The sequence below is a fragment of the Engystomops pustulosus genome, chromosome 1 (assembly GCF_040894005.1).
Source record: "Engystomops pustulosus chromosome 1, aEngPut4.maternal, whole genome shotgun sequence".
Taxonomy (NCBI): domain Eukaryota; kingdom Metazoa; phylum Chordata; class Amphibia; order Anura; family Leptodactylidae; genus Engystomops; species Engystomops pustulosus.
Window position 1 is genome coordinate 151,700,700 of NC_092411.1, and position 20,907 is coordinate 151,721,606.

Genomic DNA, 20,907 nt, shown 5'->3' on the forward strand with positions numbered 1-20,907 from the left:
TATTTATATTTATAGCAGTTCTGGGGGAAGGGGGGTGATTTTAATTTGTAGGTTTTTTATTACCTAGGGTTATTGTACTTTAACCCTAGGTTGTCTGAATGATCCTCCCATATACTGCCATACTATTGTATGGAGCGACCGCAAGTCTGCCCGCTTGGCTCCTGTCTTCCAAAGACCACCTTAGTCGTCATCCGTGTCCATTGCAGAGGAGCCCATGCAAGTGGATTGAGCTTGTCTTTCTCCCCAGGGATGTGCCAGACAAAGACAGGAGAATCTCTGGTTATCTATTCTGTCAGATTCTCCATGACCCGGTCCAGTATCGTACTGAGCCCTGTCTCTGCAAATTGGGGCGTTGCACAAGGAGAGACTGTTGTTTTATGTGCTCCCCCACTCTACTTTCTCAGTGCTCTTGGGCCTCCCATGGTTGCAGCAACACACTCCGGTGCTTGATTGGCAGACTGGGGAGATCCTTCACTGGGGACCGGAGTGCCATTCCTGCTGTCTCATGGTTCTTCACCCGGTGTCCGTAATGTCTTCTGTGGACTCTCCCAAGCACCTGGCAGGCCTTCCCGCTGCTTATAAGGATTTTGCTGATGTCTTTTCTGAGAAGCAAGCGGAGATTTTGCGACTGCACCGCCCCTATGACTGTCCCATAGACCTGCTGCTTGGTGAATTCTCCACGAGGTCAGGTATACCCATTATCTGTGCCTGAGACTATGTCAGCCTACATCAAGGAGAATTTGCAGATGGGATTCATCTGCATGTTGTCTTCTCCTGCTGGTGCTGGATTCTTCTTTGTGGCCAAGAAGGATGGTTCCCTCTGTCCATGCATCGACTACCGCGGCCTCAATAAAGTCACGATGACAAACTGCTACCCTTTGCCTCTCATCACTAAACTTTTTGATCGCCTACGGGGTGCCCCAGCGGTGTCCCAAGAATTCGTCAACGATATCTTCAGAGACTTGTTCTACATTTGTTTCGTTGTCTACTTGGACAATATTATGGTGTTTTCTCCTGAACTACAGTCTCATCTGTCCGGCAAGTTCTCAGGCGCCTAAGGGCCAATCACTTTTATTCCAAGCTCGAGAAAAGCCAGTTTCATCAGAGTAGTCTTCCGATACTAACTTGAGGACATTTCTCTCATGTGGCTGGGCACCCTGAAGTGCAGAGATCTGCTGCCCTCATATCTCGTTAGTACTGGTGGCCAGATCTGGTCAAGGATGTTCAAGATTGTGGGTTCCTGTGCTTCCTGTGCCCGTAACAAGTCATCACACCTCAAGCCTGCAGGTCTGCTGCTCCCATTGCCGATACCCAGTTGCCCGTGGACTCACATAGTCATGGACTTTATTACGGATCTCCCATCTTCTTCCGGAAATACGGTCATCTGGGTGGTAACAGATCGCTTCTCTAAGATGTCCCACTTTGTTCCTCTGCCTGGTCTGCCGTCGGCTCCATGCTTTGCAAGCCTGTTTTTCCTGTACATCTTCCGACTACATGGACTTCCCCTGCACATTGTCTCAGACCATGGGGTCCAGTTTGTTTCCCATTTCTGTGCGGTCAACTACAGGTTAAACTGGACTTCTCATCTACGTCCCATCCACAGTCCAATGGTAAAGTTGAGAGGGTTAATCAGACCCTGGGATCCTATCTCCGTCATTTTGTCTCTGCCTGACAGAATGACTGGCCCACCCTACTGCCACGGGTGAAGTTTTCTTACAATTCTCTGGACTCTGAGTCTGCCGGCTCCACTCCATTTTTTGTTGTCTTTGGGCGACATCCATGACCACCTCTTCCTGTGTCTGATGTTCCTGCCGTGGAGGATTTGGTTCAGGATCTCAAGTCCATCTGGGAGCAAACACAGCAGTGACTACTTCGGGCCTCCGCCAGTACCAAGACCCAGGCCGACAAGAGACGCAGGTCCACTCCAGTCTTCTCTCCAGGAGATAAGGTGTGGCTATCTTCAAGATACGTCCAGCTGAGGGTTCCCAGCTACAAGCTTGGTCCTCGCTATCTGGGTCCATTTGAGGTGCTGAAGCGCATCAATCACGTGGCCTATAAGCTCCGCCTTCCTCCCACCATGCGCATCCCGAATTCCTTCCATGTCTCCCTTCTGAAACCAGTTGTCCTGAACCACTTCTCCCGGCAAGTACCACCTCCAGCTCGTGAGGCGCATTCCACCAAAGTCTATGAGGTGAAAGAGGTCCTGGGTATGAAGTCTGTCAGAGTGGAAGTGGTTCTTTCTTGTTGACTGGAAGGGGTTCAGGCCGGAGGAGAGGTCTTGGGAGCCAAGGACAATATCCTGGATCGTACAATTCTGCAACGGTTACTCCAGTCCAATAGGAGGGGGAGACTGAAGGGGGGGTACTGTCAAGGGTGCCCCTGCGAACCATATCCCAGGTCGCAGGCGCACCCATGTGCCTCTGTGTGGCCCATCCTCTCACTCACCTCTCCTTGCTGCAGCGACGATCCCGGCCAGCTGCTTGCCATTATGAATTCCAGCCCCTTCCTATGTCCCTTGCCGGATCTTTGTGCTTCCATGCCTGAGAGAAAGCTGTATTCCAAGCCCTCTGCGATTATCCTGATACCGTTGTAACCTCAATTCCGTTCCTGACTCCTGTGATTCACAAAAATAGCTAAAATAGGATTTGGTGCAGTAAGATTATCTGTTCATACCCACCAATGGTTTGATTTGGATAAAAGACATCTTATATTATAAGTGAAAACACTTTGGTTGAATATAATAAAGGGGGCAAATTAATATTAAAATCAAAGTTAAGAACTTTCACCAGGATAATTCAGGGCATAAACTCATTCCGATGGTGATGATTTCAATATTGTAGTTTTAGAAAGCATGGTTTGTAATCCAGTAGGCAGAGTGGATTTACATATTTTGTTTCTATTAACAATAGCGATGGGGTAGTAGTGTATAAGGCCATGATAATTAGAGAATCATTTGCAAGAGTATAACTGAGCTAGAAAAAGCTCAAGATGTTATTATTATTATAAAATACTAGCAAAAATGCTGTCTGAGAGATTAAAGAAAGTGGTGAGCTCTGTGGTGCACTTTTTGTCTTTTGTAATCATATTTTAAGTGGATGGTTTTATGCATGTGGTTTGTCTATTTGTCTAATTAAGATAATAAATATTTAAGAGAAACAAAAAAATAGCTGCATTTAGAACCCTAAAAAACAATGCACAATAAAAAAGCACCTCATTCAATTTGGCAGGGCTTCAGTACCAGACAAAAAACCACAATGGGGCACATTTACTTAACAGTCCCTGGCGCCTTCCCCGATCCGAAATGTCCGACTGGAATGCATTGTGCCATTATTCACTTAGATTGTGCGCCCGATTTCCTGCATGTGTCGCTTCCTGGATCAGGTCTGCTGGAGTTCACCTTCTTCTTCCCGGTGTACTTAAGTGCATGTCTTGCAACACAATTTTAAAGTTAAATCTCGCACTCAGTCCAAATCCGTCTGATCTTCCGATGGCCTGCCCTCCTATTACTGCCGCATGAAAGCCGGTGCCAAAATCGGATCGCTTGCGGCACAATCTCCTAAATAGCTGTTACAGCGGCGCAAATCCCGAAAATTTCCAAAATCCGATTAAAGTGCGATCTGCGGATCCCTTAGTAAATAATCCCCACTGTCTTTAAAGATTCCACTGTTTTATTTATAAAGTATATAACCTATGCATCATTGCCGAAATTCGCTTTCAAAGAGGAAGAATTTGATTTGATGTGTAAATATGGTTAACTGTAAAATAAATTTAAAAAGTTATTCATATTTTCACCAGCTATTCAATATTTCAAAATTAACATACTGTATATAAAAATTAAAAACTTATGGCGTTTAAGTGCAATCCATGACCAAGCTGGATGGTATTTAAAGGGTTACACTATCCAGACAGAACAAATTCTCTCAGGTGTTGAGATGTCTGGAGCACAGGTATTGAGCAAACAAAGAGCTCAGTGTGTGACAGGCAGGAACAGCGCCTGGCATGTCTGGAAAGATATTCCATACCGAGTGTCTGAGCCAGACAGGTGGTGAACCTTACATAGTAAGTGTAGAAAATATACTTCTATACTTAAAAAGATTTGAAAAAAACAAATACAAAGCAGAGAAAACAAATAAGTGTGACTGTTACACTTACCAGTTTGAGCATAAGCATAGAAAACATAATGTAAGATACTGAAGTCTTTTTCTAACTAAATGGATTATAAGATTTATAGAAACAAGTTCTAATGATATGTAAATCACATTTATGATGGGACGCAGCATATATTTTCCTTTTTTTTTCAACTGGTCAATAGATTCAGTATTTGTAAGCCAAAAGCTGAGGTAAAGGCTTCTGAGATAAAACGTATGAACAGATTAAGGTCTCATGGACAAAAACATATTTGTGTGCCTTGAAGTAGCAGCAAAAAAGTGGCTAATTCATGGCACCATTGAATTCTATTGCGCATGTTCATTGTGTGTTGCATGCAACTTCACAGACAAAAACAATAGAGTTTTTTACTTAGACCAATATGTGACTGGGTTAGATAAATGCACAATTATATGAAAGGAAGGGAGTTGTCCAATTGGGGACATCTATACCTATTAGTCACTCAAATCTAACCTTTATTAACTATAACTTTTATTACTTCACATAAAAAGATGGATATCTGTTCATCCATAAATGTTTTAAAATTGTCAGTGGTTGACACCATTTAGTTGACCTTAATTATTGGGAGAACCAAAATGGTGTAGCCTATGACAGTAGTTGCACATACGTTTTTCAGTGCTTAACCAGTGTTGGCATGCAACTTGTCTCACTGAACATTGCAGATTATAGAATAGGCCCTATTCCGGCTCAGATTTGCGATATGGCCTATAATTTCCTATGAACATCAGCATGGTGAGTGGTTGTCACCCACCAATGTCAGACTGGCCACAAACAACAGCACATGGCCTGTTGCTTGTGGTGTGGAAATTGCACAAAGGTGGAAACTTTGCCATGTATTGTATTCTATTGCAATTCTCTTGTTAGGTGTAAGTCCCATCAGTGAATCCACAGCAATCCGACATTTAGCAGTTAGAGATCAAGAAAAGAAACAAATTCAGTCATTGGACAGATGAAACATTTACATGTGGACAGCACAGAGGCTTGATGGCATGTTTTTCTTTCTTATTGATATTGTGGTAATAAAGATAGGAAAGATAGGATAGAAAGAAAGGAAAATATCAAAATTATGAATAGAAGTAGGCACCTCCCTCCCCTGAAATTTCTGTATTTGTCCCTGAACCAGTTGCAACTAGGAGTTGTCTTCATGTTCATAAATCAGAGACTGACTGACTATCTGACTCTCACTATCTGACATGAAACCAGAATAAATCTTTCCCGTTTTAGGTCAATTAAAATTATTTATATTTGCCAAATGCTAGAATGATGAGAGAAAGAGTATTTTTAACCCTTTCCGTACCAGAAATTTCAGGGAATTTTGTCACCAATGGCCTGAGCAATTTTTACAATTTTGACATGTACAAATCAAAATTACAGCATGAAGAAGTATACTACATTCCAACAAACCATATATTTCCTGAAAGCAGGCACTTTCTCCATTTTCAAAATTGCCTGAAGAAATTTATACACAAAGGTACCTTCGTGCAATTTTCATTCAAAGTGTAGCATTTTATTAAAAATGCATGCAAATTGACTTTGATGGCAAAAAATATTTCCAAACAGAAAATAATTTGCTTCACAATAGGTGAAAATGAGTAGAGTTAATAGATACCTCATAGTCATATGTTCACATAAATAAATTATAAAGTCACTAAAACAAATAACAAAAAAATCTGCTTTTTAGCTAGAAAAATATAGTGATTAAACAGATTAAAGAGTAAAGACACCCCTTTTAACTGGCACTTGCATTTTTCTTGATTAACAGTTTACAGTTACCATTATCATGCAACTTTGTGGCAAACACACATTATTAAAAAATACATGAAAACATATATTTTTGCATAAAACTAATATCAAAGCAGAGGTTTACCCACTAATAGGGATGTAAAAATAAGAAGTCAAAGTGAGCAGATTTATATATACCACAGCACACAACATTAACAAAAATGAACACTCCCAAAAATGCAAAACAAAAGCCATGCAATATTTGGTTGCAATCCACAAATGTGTTTTAAAATATATAACACACAATTAAGAGCTCCTATCCTGTAGAAATATTTTTTCCTACGGCCTATTATGTATTCAAAAATAACTTTTTAATACACTCAACCACCTCCATGTGTAGCAAACTGTGATAAAATGCAAAAATTACATGAAAATTTGCAATTTCCACTAAAATATGTACAAATGTAGACAACTTATAAAAAAAATGTACTTTCTTAAAACATTAAGGTCTCTTTCACATTAGCGTTTTTTTTCACATTGGTGATCTTTCACATTTTGGCTTATGGACACATACAGATTTGTTTTCTCTTCCAGGCTTCACTGATTTTTCAATGATGCCTTACTGACCCTTTCTTTTCAACTGATCCAATGTTGTCGGTGTTGAACACAAAAAGGACAGGTTCTAAATTTTCTCATTGACCACTGAAAAGAACGATTCAGTAAGGCATGAGTGAAAAATCACTGAAGCCAGGAAGTGAAAACCAATCTGTATGTGTCCATAAACCAAAATGGTTTCAGTGAACTCTCTGCACTCCTCCCCTCTCCATAAAAAGCCGAGCAGCCATGCCACAGATGGTCCAAAGATAGGAAATGTACTATGATTTGTTATTCAGCCATGTAGTTTGTAAACGCTGTAGTGGGAAATATGGCATTCAAAAGAATGACCATACAGGTGGTCCCCTACTTACAGACAACCCCTAGTTACAAACAGACCTCTGGATGTTGCTTATATACTATACTTTAGCCCCAGGCTATAATAAACAGCCATAACAGTTATTAAAGATGTCTGTAATGAAGCTTTATTGTTAATCCTGGTTCTTTTGACAATTCAACATTTTTAAAATCCAATTATCACAGAGACCAAAAAAAAATTTGTCTGGGGTTATATATACAGTTACGACTTACATACAAATTCAACTTAAGAACAAACCTACAGAACCTATATTGATATAATCCGGGGACTGTCTGTATTTCCCATCAAAGTCTATGGGCTTGTGAGCTTGTTGCATAAAAACGCATTTCCAGAATATATGGTAAACCGAGGCATTGCATTCCCCACATCTACAGTACACATCTGGGAAGGAGGGGGTTAAAGAGGAAGTGCATACTATTGGTTTTCTTTGTTAATTACACAAGGAGCAGATTTGCCTAATTGTTACCATATCAGGTGATGTTTGGAAGGATTTCTCCTATGAATGTCTCCTACTTGTCTTCTGGATAACCGGTCAGGTGAAGGTTCAAGGAGGAAACATAAGTAGAGAAGATAAAGCCAAGGTCCTAGTTTTGCAGTCATTCAAAGCAGGTGGGAAAGAAGGATTGAGTAGACTAAAAGAGGGAAAATATAGTGTTTAATCTGTAGGTATTGAAATTGGCAGGAGGCCGGGATATAGGGTCCTTGCTATTATATCCATCAGATCAGTAATGTGGAATAGACCAACACTGTGCCAGAACACATAGCCAGCTGTATGTTTAGGATAAAACACAAAATAGGTCATTGCCAATCTGGAGTAGGCCAGAGTGGCACACCAGAAAGCTAGCACAAGTGTGTAACGCTATAGAGCCCAAAAGGTCAGAAAAAGAGAGGTTTTTCTAAATATATTTACACCACCACTGTGGAAAAAAATTGTTTTTCTGAATTACCAGTACACTCATTTAGATCAGTTTACAAATGTGCAGTCCTTTAGGTCTTCTCCATGACTGTATAAAGAAGTAAGATAAATTATCTTTCACATTCCTTTAAGGTAACTAGCTTTAAGTGGGCATCTTAGAATTGATCCTTTTATGTGACTTTAAACACTATCCTCCTGGTTTTATCTGAAGATCCCTTGTAAACTTCAAAACACATGATGCAATTTTAGATAAAAATCTCTCACGCTACAAAATACATGTTTGTAGTCACGCTGTTAACTACAATTGCACCAATTAAGGTTTAGGAAGCCTAAACTAGTCTTACAATTTATTATTACTATTTTTAACTTTTGTTGAGTAATATACTGTTAAGGGCATCCTGGACTTTTTATAATATTTTGCACAGAATTTGTAGTAAGATTTCCTTCTTTATTTGCTGATATGCATTCACAATATCCAAAGCTTTATTAAGGAAAACAAAAAACACCCCCATTGACAAATATAACTACTTTTGTTGTAGGGCTACAATGGGGCACATTTACTAAGAAAGACAAAAACTTCACTTATAGTGCTCTTTCCGTGTATAATGCTGGGTGTGACCGATTCATTAAGAACGCGCCCCAGAAATCATGAAGCTGACGATTCCCCACACTGGCCCAATAGAGTTCATCAACTCTTTTGTGGTGCACCTTTGACACAGGGTGTACAACATAATTTGCATTTTAAATACGGTACACGGTCCGACTGAGCGCCGGAACGCCCCCTAATTTGTGCTGCATGAAGGCTAGCACAGCTGCCCCACAAAAGGGTTGTGTGCAACACAATAGCGGCACAGACACTTCTGAAATACCTAAAGAATGGCTACCATCAAACACTTGGTAATACAAGAACATAGTGGTATTTAAAATAGTAAGGTTACATTACCAATAATGTGGATAGAAGTCGGTCTCTCCTCTCCCTCCCAGGTTGACTTCTTTCCACATTATTGGTAATGTAACCTTACTATTGCTGTTTTAAATACCACTATGTTCTGGTATAACCAAGTGTTTGATGATAACCATTCTTTAGCTATAAAATAGCAAACATGCTTCTACCCTTAACATTGAGTATTACACTCACCGCCCACTTTATTAGGTACACCTGTCCAACTGCTCGTTAACACTTAATTTCTAATCAGCCAATCACATGGCGGCAACTCAGTACATTTAGGCATGTAGACATGGTCAAGACAATCTCCTGCAGTTCAAACCGAGCATCAGTATCGGGAAGAAAGGTGATTTGAGTGCCTTTGAACGTGGCATGGTTGTTGGTGCCAGAAGGGCTGGTCTGAGTATTTCAGAAACTGCTGTTCTACTGGGATTTTCATGCACAACCATCTCTAGGGTTTACAGAGAATGGTCCGAAAAAGAAAAAACATCCAGTGAGCGGCAGTTCTGTGGGCGGAAATGCCTTGTTGATGCCAGAGGTCAGAGGAGAATGGGCAGACTGGTTCGAGCTGATAGAAAGGCAACAGTGACTCAAATCGCCACCCGTTACAACCAAGGTAGGCAGTAGAGCATCTCTGAATGCACAGTACGTCGAACTTTGAGGTAGATGGGCTACAGCAGCAGAAGACCACACCTGGTGCCACTCCTTTCAGCTAAGAACAGGAAACTGAGGCTACAATTTGCACAAGCTCATCGAAATTGGACAGTAGAAGATTGGAAAAACGTTGCCTGGTCTGATGAGTCTCGATTTGTGCTGCGACATTCGGATGGTAGGGTCAGAATTTGGCGTCAACAACATGAAAGCATGGATCCATCCTGCCTTGTATCAACGGTTCAGGCTGGTGGTGGTGGTGTCATGGTGTGGGGAATATTTTCTTGGCACTCTTTGGGCCCCTTGGTACCAATTGAGCATCGTTGCAACGCCACAATGTTGCTGACCATGTCCATCTCTTTATGACCACAATGTACCCAACATCTGATGGCTACTTTCAGCAGGATAATGCGCCATGTCATAAAGCTGGAATCATCTCAGACTGGTTTCTTGAACATGACAATGAGTTCACTGTACTCAAATGGCCTCCACAGTCACCAGATCTCAATCCAATAGAGCATCTTTGGGATGTGGTGGAACGGGAGATTCGCATCATGGATGTGCAGCCGACAAATCTGCGGCAACTGTGTGATGCCATCATGTCAATATGGACCAAAATCTCTGAGGAATGCTTCCAGCACCTTGTTGAATCTATGCCATGAAGAATTGAGGCAGTTCTGAAGGCAAAAGGGGGTCCAACCCGTTACTAGCATGGTGTAGCTAATAAAGTGGCCAGTGAGTGTATATGTACCCTTAGTTTTGGAGCCATTTGGTTACATTATCTGCTATAGAACTGTATTGTACATAGCTTGGGAGTGGATTTGTATTCGTGTCCAGCCTGTTGGGTTGTTTTAAGTGTTTTTAATGTATGTTGATATGTAATATTTTTTCATTAATGAAAACACGGGTCATTCTCCTTTTTGAAGTTCCACGAATATTCCATTGAATAAAAAAAACGAAGAAACAGGACTGACTTACTTATTCACATTTTATTGCAAAGCCTTGTTCCCTTGAATCAGTAAAAGTTTGAATCGAGTAACGAGCACTCGAGCATTTTAGTGCTCACTCATCTCTAGTTAACACCAGTGTTAACCCATGTTAACACCATTGTGTTAGCACAATGCAACAAACGCCTGGTGAGTACGAAGAGAGGTCAGCCTGCGACCCCTCTTCATACTCCCCCTTCCGCTACAGGACATTCAGGAATGTCCAAATGCGGTAAGGGGTTCATCACACTCTGATCAGACTCTGCAAGTGTGAAAGGGGCCTCAAAGTCTGATCAGAGTGCTTCAAACTAACATTTTCCTTCATAGCTCAATCAGTTGTCAGAGTTTGTTCAGGGTCTCAGATTTTCATTTGCGTGAAAGAGACTGATGTCTATCTTTTCTATATAAATTTATCAGCTGAAAATGCATAGTATCTGCATGTACCTCAAAGTGCAGAGCGTTTATGATGCATCTCCTTAGACTTGTATAGGATATTTTTACACTCTCAAAATGTATGCATATGCATAAAAAAAGCAAAAATAGGAACAAACCCATTGAATACATTGAGATAGAGTGCAATGCAAGTTCTGCACATCAAAAACACACACAGAACTTGGACAAGAAAGACAATACTGTAGAGTGTAAGGGGCTAAGTATTAGCTCTCTTTTTCTTTTAGTCCAGTCCTTGCTATTAAACAAATAAATAAGAAAATATTCAGAAGAATAAGATAATCAGAAGAAGTCTGATTCCAATTACTATAAATTTACAACCTCTCAGTTCTATGTGAACCATGTGAGTTTTCTGCGCCAATAATGAGACACAGAAGAATCCATGTCTGGGGGAGATGACGAAACAAGCAAATAAATACTGACATTAAATAGCTCTCCATAACTCATACCTCGATTGTTAATATTCTGCAGGAGTGTATTAAGGTTACCATGCGCCCTGTACCGCCTGAAGGTTGTGGGCCCCATCAGTCTAAATGATAAAAATGATTTGCCACATTCTAGATAGGTGCCAGAACGAAGAGTACTGCATAAATACTGCAGGAGAAAAAGCATGTCTGCATCTCCAGAAGTCATGTGCATTCACTGCACCTGTGATTTCGCCACTTGTATTTCTTCTTATTTCCAGACGTCTGATGTGAAGCTGGTCGCTGTCAGTAGAAGTGTCCCCTCAGAGAACAATAAAGACTGTACAAGGCACAAACTCGGGTAGGAATAGCATCTGCTCTGAGTTTTGCGACTTGGGAATTCAGCTCTTGGCTCTCACAGGGAGCTGGGAAAACCACAGCCGTATGTATGAGCATATTGAAATAATATTTTGGGGGTCATTTACTAAGGGCCCGATTCGCGTTTTCCTAACGTGCTACCCGAATATTTCCGTTTTGCGCCGATTTCCCCTGAATTGCCCCGGATTTTTGGCGCACGCGATCGGATTATGGCGCATCGGCGCCGGCATGCACGCAACGGAAATCGGGGGGCTTGGGCGAACTAGGCCGGAACTTGGCCGGAACATGCGTTCCGATGCTCTTCAGCGCAGCAGCGAACTACCTTAGTGAATCCTGGCGGACCCAAATCCACCGCAGAAAATGTGCCGCTGGATCGCGAATGGACCGGGTAAGTAAATCTGCCCCTGTGTGTACCAGTGTATATATTATATGCCAGAAATGCAAGATGGACAGGGTAAACTTTGCTGTATTTAAAATAGCAGTAATATGCAGTGTATACACAGAGAACACAAATATACAGTCATATGTTATAACTGTTCACTTTTATATGCACATATACACACATTCTTACAGTATATGCACTCCGCGGATGTACACACCTATACAAATACTAATCTTTTTTCTTATGGTCTGTCCCACTACCAATGGCAGTTAACCACAGAACGACCAATGGTTGGAGTCAGGACTAAGGAGAACGACTAATAGCTGCAGAGGAGGACGGGGATACCACACATACAGGATAACACTATCCTGCTTTCCTGAGCTTCCTAACAAGACTGTGGACATTGACCATCCTCAGTCTTTTTATTGCTGTGCCACACACCAATCCCAACTAAGATCTAACATGTTTATTTGCCCATGCTTGGACAACCTTAAAGTTAACAAAAGGCCATGCAACAGAGAGGAACCTTAGTCGGCACTGTATCATTGCTATTCTTGGCTATTAATTTGGTGACACATCAATAGGAAAAGCAACCAATGTCATATTGTTTGGGGTTTGATATGTAACACATCTACCAGCTGTTTGCATATGCCTCTTAAAATAAAAAACACAGAACACACCAATTCCAGATTATTTGTATTATTGATTTATAGAGAACTATAAAACAAGTACCGTATATTCCGGCGTATAAGACGACCTGGTGTATAAGACGACCCCCCTACTTTCCTGTTAAAATATAGAGTTTAAGATATATTCGCCGTATAAGACTACCCCTTTTCCAACGCATACAAAACACCGGTAAAAATTAAAAAAAAAACAGATTTGAATTTAACATGGTCCTTTTTTTAATTTAAATTCTTATGACATGCAGGTATATAGCAGGAAAACTGTCGCTCATAAACATAAGGCATACAACAACAACATTACCATCGTCCATTTTACTGTAAATGTTACCATACTGTACCTTAAATTTTTATTTTATTAAAAATTCCAAATGCAATGAAAATGCGCCATTTTCTTGTGGGCTTGGATATTACGTCTTTCACTGAGCGCCCCAAATGACATGTCTACTTTATTCTTTGGGTCGGTACGATTAAGGGGATACCAAATTTGTATAGGTTTTATAATGTTTTCATACATTTACAAAAATGAAAACCTCCTGATCAAAAAAATTTTTTTGATTTTGCCAACTTCTGGCGCTAATAACTTTTTTATACTTTGGTGTATGGAGCTGTTGGTGGTGTAATTTTTTGTGAAATTTGATAATATTTTCAATGATATCATTTTTAGGACTGTACGACCTTTTGATCACTTTTTATAGATTTTTTTATATTTTTCAAAATGGCAAAAAAGTGCCATTTTCGACTTTGGGCGCTATTTTCCGTTACGGGGTTAAACGCATTGAAAAACCGTTATCATATTTCGATAGATCGGGCATTTTCGGACGCGTCGATACCTGATGTGTTTATGATTTTTACTGTTTATTTATATTTATGTCAGTTCTAGGGAAAGGGGGATGATTTGAAATTTTAGGTTTTTTTATTATAAATTGTTTTCTTTTTACTTTTTTTCTTTTTCTTTTTACTATTTTTCAGACTCCCTAGGGTACTTTAACCCTAGGTTGTCTGATCGATCCTATCATATACTGCCATACTACAGTATGGCAGTATATGGGGATTTTCCTCCTCATTCATTACAATGTGCTATCAGCACATTGTAACGAAGGGGTTAAAACGAAATAGCCTCAGGTCTTCGGAAGACCCGAGGCTACCATGGAGATGGATCGCCGCCCCCGATGACGTCACGGGGAGAAGCGATCCCAGGTAAGATGGCGGCGCCCATGCGCCGCTATCTTTTTGAGGCTGCCGGCAGCTATTGCTGTAGAAACACCCGTGATCGGTGCTAGCACCGATCGCGGGTGTTACCGGTAAGCCTTTGGTGCAATATGCAGCAAAGACTTACCGGCTATGGAGAGGGCTCAGCCCGTGAGCCCTCTCCATGCAGCGCGACCCGACCGCCGCCGTGAATACACGGCAGGCGGTCGGGATTACCGCCGTATAAGATGACCCCAGACTAGAAGATTTTTCTGTCTTCAAAAGTCGTCTTATACGCCGGAATATACGGTATATATAATTTCAAAATACACTAAACTAGAATCAACTGGCAAGTGGTATGAAAACCTTGCCCATGAGGGCTCATGACCTATAAGGAAGGGTAGATGGAAATACTAGAAAAAGGAGCAAAGCAGTGGGTTTATTGTGATGACTTTTAGATGAGTGAATAGTAGGAGAGCAAAGTAGAAGGTCTTGTTATGATCAAATATTGTATGTGGGACAGCTTTTGATGATTAAATTAGAGATGTATGGAGGGGAAAGGTTGTGGACAGCTTTAAAGTTGTGATTAGTATTTTAAGAACCAATTCTGACCTGTGGAGTAGAATTAACCACTGCAATTAAAAAATCCTTAACAAAGACAGAAACAAAAAACTAAAAATACTTTCAAAACAAAATTACTATACTTTTTATTGTGTTGTTAATAATAATATTAATAATTAATAATATGCATAATTAATGCATTACACTTTTTTACTGCATTGCATTGGCATTGGCACAACTTACATTTGCAAATTAAAGTAAAACAATATATTAGATATGTTCATAATCACCCAATTTATGCAGTCAATACTAAAATATAAAAATCTAAAGTAACAATACCACTATTTTACTGCTACTAAAAAAATTTATAAAAAGCAATTAAAAAGTCTTCTAAAATTTTATAAAATAGGTTTTTATTGTGTAAATGTCATATAACCATGTAAAGATATTGTCAGGATCAGTGGATCCTCTGGACCACCGCGGGAGATGGAACTAGCCGACACCTGGAACCGGAGCCCAAGCGGCACCTGGTTTTCACCAGAGCCCGCTGCAAAGCGGGTTGGACTTGCTGCGGCAGGATACCACTAGGCCGTTTCACAGGTGCGACCAGCCCGCGGTAGCAGCCGAGGTCGAGGTACCTTAGCGGATGACAGTCTCGTAGTCAGGTCCAGGCAGGGTCAGGGCAGGCGGCAGAGATGCAACGTCAAGTCCAAGTCCAAGGTCAACAACGGGAGGTCCAGGCAGGTGGGAGCAGGAACACAGGCACACGGAACACAGCAACACGGAGGAACTCGGGTAACACAGGACTCAGGAGCGGGAACACACAGGAATACACAGGAACGCAGGAATACACAGGAACGCAGGAATAATCGCTTGGAAGCTTTCTCTAAGGCTATGAGGCACAAAGATCCGGGAAGGGTTACAGGAAGAGGCAGGCTTATGAAGAATTGGGCAATATGGCCAGCTCCAATTAATGGCGCGCTGGCCCTTTAAATTTGGAGAAGGTGCCACGCGCGCCCTAGCAGTCGGGGACGCGTGCGCACAGCGAAGGGGAGCGAGCCAGGAGCCGGGACGGGTGAAATGCGCTGGCGGCGTGCTGGCGGGGGCAGGGCGGCACGAGTGAGACCACGGGACCACCCGTGACAGATATATTATACATTTATAGTGTATCTTAAGATGCATGGCATAAACATGAAGTGCAGGAATTACTGTTCTATTCTGTCTAAGAAAGGGATAAAGCGGTTTTCCAAGAAAAAGCAAAAACACCTTGAGGTCAGGACCAGTATTAGGAAAAAATAAAATATACCTACTCTGCTTCAGATTTTCGTCTCTCTTAGTTTGATGGCAATCATGGCTAGGCCAAAAGGACAGAAGAGCAAGAAAAAAAGAGAAAGAAAATGGGTTAATCTTTAAATCTATTTTTGTCAGCTTTTAAATGATGATTCTGCTGTAAACTTCATCCATCAAGCTCAGGTCAACCAACAACAGCTTTTCTTAAAAAAAAACACTGTCTGTACTTCCTTTCAATGGTCAGCAACTCGTTGCTGCAAACCAAGCTCCTCAATAATCCTCTGGATCTCTCTATTAGGGCCTTGAACTATGAAATAAAAATCTTTTGGTGTTCCCATTTCTGTAAATCCAATACCACCTGGTCTACCATGGCTCAGACTTTATTCTCCGGTTATTGATTTGGTATTGTGGTGGCCCTGTTCTCACTCCAGCTCTCTGATTGATGGTCGCCATCACAGTTTGTGCCATTAAGTCTTCTTGGCCTCAGCAGTACGTGTCTTATGGAGACCTTTAGCAATAGTGGTGACTTTGCCTCCTAAACGTACCAATAACTACCCAATATACTGTGTTTTGGGCAATTCTCCTTTTCATGGAGAGATTTACCCTTGTCCTTGCCCACAAGTCACATTTAAGGAAAATCTAGATAATAATTTACTTGCCAAATCTGATGTTGTACTGTAAAATGGTTTGTCAGATGTGGCTCGACAGGAGGTTTATATCTATGCCTATCTGACTCAGGTCTATAGATGGATCCTGAAAAGCTGAAGACAGTACTGCCTTGAATACTGAATGCTTCATCACGGCTTTGACTCCAGGGATTTTACTAAATTCTATAGCCACTTTAACCCACAGCAGTCCCTATTGAAAGGGGTCAATGTAAAGTTTTAGACCCCTTATGCAGAAACTGTTTTCCAAACTTTGAAGTTTCAAACTTTTTACCTATTGTGGTCCATGTCAAGTTACTTTTACTTCCAGGTATGGTCGCTAACCCTTTCTCTATTTCTTCTCCATGCTTGCCCTTATTCCAGGATATCCTAAGCAGGTTTCACTTGCAAAGATGTAAAGGTCCTGTGTGCTCATTCCTAAAAATTTCCCTAGCCATTCCAAGTACACCCTTGACAATTAAAGTTAACTTCACTCACAAGAAGGTACCTAAGCAGAATAGGTACTGCTCAAAATATGAAGGTGCCTGTTCTGTGTTCTTATACAGGCTTTGTTGTACTATGCTGTCTCTGACCAGAGATTCTATATTTTCACTTTTGGAAACTATTTTTTTTTTTTAGATCAAATAAATTTTTTATTGAAAACCAAACAGTAGTTTTCCATTTTTTTTGCGTTTAAACAACATATACATTTCAACAAAAACACCCCAAACCCCACCCCTCCCTATCCCTGCTTGGTGGGTGGATTGTCCATGCTTCAGTGTAAACCATGTGATCAAATATAGTCCATAACAGATGATGTTCTTCCTCTGACAATATGAGGTCCGCGAAAGGGTCCATCCAGGATATCTTTAGTCCTTGTAGACTACATAAACAGCCCCGTAAAGCTTAGAGCAATATATACAGACATAAACCAAAGAGAAAAAATTTGTAATTTGGGATAAGAGTGTTAACCAATAATCGGAAGTTCATAAATCTTTGCATATACTATCCGCCATATTAACTTTTAGCAAGACAAAGATGGCAATCACCTTACATTGCTACTAATTATTCTGTCTCTAGTAAGAGTTAAGGGAGCTAATCCTGGTTTGGAAACTATTTTAGTCTCACTTCACAAGTAGCTCCCTACCTTCACCTCTGACTTGTACTGTGAACTGTCTGTCTGGCCATGCCCTGTCTACAATTATTGTTTGTCTGACCAATGTCTTTTGCCTTACACTAGTTTCTCCTGACCCACCTGTCAACATGACTAAGACTACTGTGAGAAGGACCAGCCATATGAAAAGCCTCACGTCTCAGAGAAGGCCGGTTCGCTTTCCAGTGGATCAACAATGAAAACAAACAAGGTAATTTTGGTAACACCGCTTGCAGGGACGTAACTAGGAAAGCCTTCATCTTAAAAAAATATATACATATTTATACAATCACACACATTTATGCACTCAAATATACAAACATTTATACACTTATATACACCCACATAAGGTTCTACACATTAATACCCTGTTACACATATGTATAAACTCATATGCACACATTTATGTACATATATATATATATATATATATATATATATATATATATTTATATATACACACATCCATACATTTTATACAACTCATAAAGTATATAGGAACACACAGTATGTAGACATCCATACATTTATACACATCATACAAACGCATATTGGGGAATTAATCATGCACCATTGTATAATAAAGGCCATGCCTCTGATGTCCCACCAGATACATGAAGAGGCTTCTAGATGTATCCAAAAAGGGCAGCACCACGGACAAAGACCTTCGAACGAACCTTGGCAGGTTTTTAAAAAGTATGTAGGCACAGATCAGGAACACCAAGTGCCTGCCCTTTCCACTGGCAGCCATGCCCCTCCACGCCCACATTGTATGGAGGTGGCGTAGTTGCATAATAATCAGTGAGCAAGAATTTGTCATTATTTCACTGCTTCTACACCAGAAAACAGTTGTAGAAGCATATATTCCTCCCATAGTATATACACATCCTATATACAAATACATACAGTATAAACACACCATATACACACATACTGCACATACATATAGTATATACACACATACAGTATATAGGCATCATATATACAGCATTTACACACACCATAAACACACATATATACTTATCAAAAGATGCATCCTCTCCGGATCGGCGCCCAGGCCCTTCACTCAGTGTCGCGATGGGCTTCTAGGTCATATAACGTCAGAGATGGACGAGCCAGCTGTAGCAGACAGGGACAGGCAGCAGCAGGAATATAGAGGGATAAGCCAGGGGGCACAGCATAAATAGATTATGACTCGTTTGTGCCTCCCTGGCACAGGACCCCCTTGGAATTATGGAAGAGTCATTCTGAGGTGCTCCGGTTATGTAGCTGGAGTACCCCATACCGATAAGCAAAATATTTATAACTCTATATTGCCGCAAGAATTTGTTAGGCTCATAGTTCCTTAGAAAAGGATGGCAGATATCAATTAAATGTATCTTTCAGGATTAGGAAGGGAGACTATTTGGTCATGTTGCATCGCTCTCTGACAGCCCTCTGCCGTCAAGAACCTGAGTGATTTTAGATACTCAGTACTCACTACTCATCATATATAAGGCTGACGAAACACACTGAATAAATTGTGTCCATATACCGTATATACTCGAGTATAAGCCGAGACCCCTCATTTTACCACCAAAAACTGGGAAAACCTATTGACTTGAGTATAAGCCAAGGGTGTAGTATACAGCCAGTCCCCATGTAGTATACAGCCAGTCCCAATGTAGTATACAGCCAGTCCCCATGTAGTATACCGTCAGCCCCCATGTTGTATACAGCCAGCCCCCATGTTGTATACAGCCAGCCCCCATGAGGTATACAGCCAGCCCCCAAGAGGTATACAGCCAGCCCCCATAAAGTATACAGCCAGCCACCATAAAGTATACAGCCTGCCTCCATAAGGTATACAGCCTGCCCCCATAAGGTATACAGCCTGCCCCCATAAGGTATACAGCCTGCCCCTATAAAGTATAGAGCCTGCCCCCTGCCAAGCGTATAAAAAAATAAAAAACGTAATACTCACCCTCTGGTGTCCGGATCGTTGGCGCGGGTCCCGATCTTCAGCGCGAGGCTCCCGATCCTCGGCGCGGAACCAGGCGGCGGCTCCTCTTCTCTCTTCTTTCTTCTGTAGCCAGCAGATCGTGTCCATGCGATCTGCCGGCGGGCGCGCACTATGATACCGTGGTGTCGCGGCTGATGACGCGATCTGCCGGCTACAGAAGAAAGAAGAGGAGCCGCCGCCTCCTAGTACCGCACCGAGGATCGGGAGCCTCGCGCTGAAGATCGGGACCCGCGCTGAAGATCGGGACCTGCGCTGAAGATCGGGACACCGGAGGGTGAGTATTACGTTTTTAATTTTTTTCTTGACTCGTGTATAAGCCGAAGTGAGGTTTTTCAGCACATTTTTTGTGCTGAAAAACTCGGCTTATATACGAGTATACACGGTATAATATTTCCTTTGCTAATAAGTCAAATAATTTAGTTTTTGAGTTATGGAATTGTTAGAACACAAGAAGGCTCTTTTTAAATTGAAGTTTTAATATCAAAAAAGAAAAGTACTTACAAACAAATAAATAGGTATTTTCATACAAAAGAGTAACAACTTAAATAGACACATACATACAATGCAGAAAATAACAGTATGATAAAATAAAAGTGATAAAAACAGAACTTAATACATTACGTGACTGGCACGGGTGCTCCTGCAATCCGCATCCTGGGTCGCAGGTGCACCTGTGTCCCTCTCCGCGGCTCCCGCTCTCCCCTTATCACTCACCTCTTCATTTACTCAATCTACACGTGGAACATAGGTGTATGCAGGGTATAAAGTAAATAAAATACAATAACTTACAGGTCTGGTTCCTTGGCTGTGTTCTATGTTCTATGTGAACCTTCTGTGGTGGTACAGGGGGTTCACTACCCCAGAAGTCTGACAGTGACATTATAAATCTGATGCCTGGGAAAGCAGGACTAGGCATTCCCCAAAGAATGACCAATTCCTACCTGCAAAGTTCTACCTAAGTATGATTCCAAACCCCAACCCCCCTGCCTGTGATGACACAAAAGAGGCTTGGAATATGGTAATTGACTTTTATGACATAGCTTGTTTAAGATACATGTGTGCCTCCGAATTTTTATATGCTGTTATCTTGCCATGTGGTCTTACTTCCAAACTTAGGAATGATTTGGATCAGCACTGTGATAAAAAACTGGCGAATGCAGGACTCCCAAAAGTAAAACTAATCCAGCAGCAATCTATTATTTTACTTCCTATTTTTAGCTTATGATGTTCTGCACTCATATATGAGAATTTTAATACTAAGATTTTGGGACTTATTTAATTACTTTCTATTGTTGTGAAGCCAATTGTTTGCATTTGAAACAGTTACAGTAGAGAGGTGGATTGAATTGTTATGGAAAAGTATCTAATATGAATTATTCCACATATTTATTTGATGTGTACAGCTAGA